Raw genomic sequence first — 2,313 nt, 5'->3', positions numbered from 1 at the left:
TCTCTCTCTCTCTCTCTCTCTCTCTCTCTCTCTCTCTCTCTCTCTCTCGCTCTCTCTCTCTCTCTCTCTCTCTTAATTCATCTCTTAACTCCTTCATATGAAAATAAAACATGGTATCACTCCTACAGAGCAGCTATTCTGAAATGACAGCTTCAGCCTATGAAATGTGTATTTATATTTTAACAGCTATGTTATTATAACCACTGATTGTAAACTTTCCTCTTGAAGAAAAAAAGAAATTTTTTATTTATATGAAATAAGTTCCCACACCAGATATCCAAGAAAAAATATAATGGTGCTGGTAATATTAATATTAGCTGTGGAAATACCAGTTATTTTGACAGTAATGTTGTTGTTTAATACAAGGATAGCACTAACTGAGATGTATGATCAAATGCATTCTAGGCATGACCATCCCTCACATTATCCAACACATCCATACTAAGACAGTGGGTATAGCACAAGCGAGTGAGAGAAAGAGGCGGGAGAAAGATGATTTAGCTGCTATTTCTAGAAAATCAGACAATCAAATAGAGGTTCCCTTATTGACTCAGGACAGTGATAGTGGTGGTGGTGGTGGTGGTAGAAAAGCTGGCAAAGTTGGCAGCAGCAACAGCAGTGGTGCCAGAGGTAGCTGAGACAGAGGTGCCATTGGCACTGGTAGTGGTGGTGGTGGATGGTGGTGGTGGTGGTGTTGGTGTTGGTGGTGGTGGTGGTGGTGGTGGTGGTGGTAGTGATTAAGATAATCATTGAAATTTTGGTAAGTCAAAATAAAATTGTGGATAAAGAAAAAAAAAATGATAAATTGAATGGAATGAAAAATAAATATTCAGTGTCAAGAATAACAGAGATAGCCATCCTCTTCTATAAATAATTATAAAAATGGTTAATAATCTAGATGTCTAATTATGATTTTATCAGTTTTAATTTGACAGAAAAGGAAGTTTCATTAAAACTTCCACATACAACATTTTATGTATGTATTTGTTTGTAAGACTAGAGAGAAAGAAATAGAGAAAGAAAGAGATATGGGCTGACAAACAGGTAGACAGACAGACCAGCAGTCAGAGAGACAGGCAGACATACAGCTTGTTCATGTGTATATAATGATACATTTCTATTTTTTTACATTCTTCCTGTTATTCATCAACAGAAACAGCTGAGTGAGTTAGGGAAGTCAGACATGAAACAAGAGAGAAAGGAAAGAGGTTAGGATGGGTATCTGGCTACGAAACTTGAATGGCGGTGGTGGATGGGAGGATGGATGAGTGGATGGGCGGATGGTGGAGAAAGAAATAAGACTGGCAGAATCTATATTTACTAAAAATTTCAGCAAGAGGTGAGAGTGACTGTATAGGAAGGAATGGGCAGCAATAGAGTCTTCAGTAACAGCTAGTCAAACGCTAAATGAGATCTGAATGAGGAACTAAACAGGAGGCTGGCTGGCTGGCTTAAGAACATTGATACGACTCTATAGGTAATAATATTTATCTTGTTCTTGTGAATATTAATCCGTAATAAGTTTCCTGGGTTAATTAGTGATGTCTGAAAGTGATTGTGTACCCCTTTCCCTTATAAAAGGAATAAGCAACAAAAATATAATGTCAATTGTGATTTTACACTTTCTTTACCACTTTCAATATACATTCATCTCCACACCTCTCTCTCTCTCTCTCTCTCTCTCTCTCTCTCTCTCTCTCTCTCTCTCTCTCTCTCTCTCTCTCTCTCTCTCTCTCTCTCTCTCTCTCTCTCTCTCTCTCTCTATCTCTAACTCTCTCTGTCTATCTATCTCTCTCTCTATCTCTCTCTATATCTCCCACAATAACATTTTTCTCTTTCACCCACCATGTACTTTTTGATAGTTTATTTTCTCGATAAGCTAATCACTATGTATTTGCATGTATATGGGTGCATGTATATATATATATATATATATATATATATGCATGTATAAGTATGTGTGCATTATGTATGGGTGTATGTATGACCAGATTCAACTACAGGTATTTTCTTAATTTTATATAGAAATCATTAACATATATATGTGTACACAAGTATGCATGTAAGTATGGATGTATGTATATATAAATATATGAAGGTACATAAATAATACACATACACACATACACACACACACACACACACACACACACACACACAAACACACACGCATGCACTCTACTAAAAGATTTAGAATAATCCTTAGTTTTAATATCAAACTATCTTTATAGATAATATAAAAACACACGTATATACGGAAAATGAGATATAGATAGATACCTATATACATATATATATATATATATATATATA

General features: G+C 35.5%; 1 protein-coding gene across 4 annotated transcripts in view; it reads left to right on the top strand.

Moving 5' to 3' along the window:
- The first annotated feature begins 1,278 nt into the window (after positions 1-1,278).
- LOC106879036 (uncharacterized) overlaps positions 1,279-2,313 on the top strand; it is a 231,431-nt gene continuing 230,396 nt past the window's right edge. For 3 of the 4 annotated variants that reach the window (XM_014928444.2, XM_014928441.2, XM_052967405.1), the window contains exon 1: positions 1,279-1,477. The gene's annotated coding sequence lies outside the window, so the exon portion shown is untranslated. The remainder of the gene's footprint in view (positions 1,478-2,313) is intronic. The other variant, XM_014928443.2, reaches the window with a different exon arrangement.

The sequence above is a fragment of the Octopus bimaculoides genome, chromosome 1, assembly GCF_001194135.2.
Source record: "Octopus bimaculoides isolate UCB-OBI-ISO-001 chromosome 1, ASM119413v2, whole genome shotgun sequence".
Classification (NCBI taxonomy): Eukaryota; Metazoa; Mollusca; class Cephalopoda; order Octopoda; family Octopodidae; genus Octopus; species Octopus bimaculoides.
Note: the sequence above shows the minus strand (reverse complement) of the source record. Positions and strands in the feature narration are given on the sequence as shown.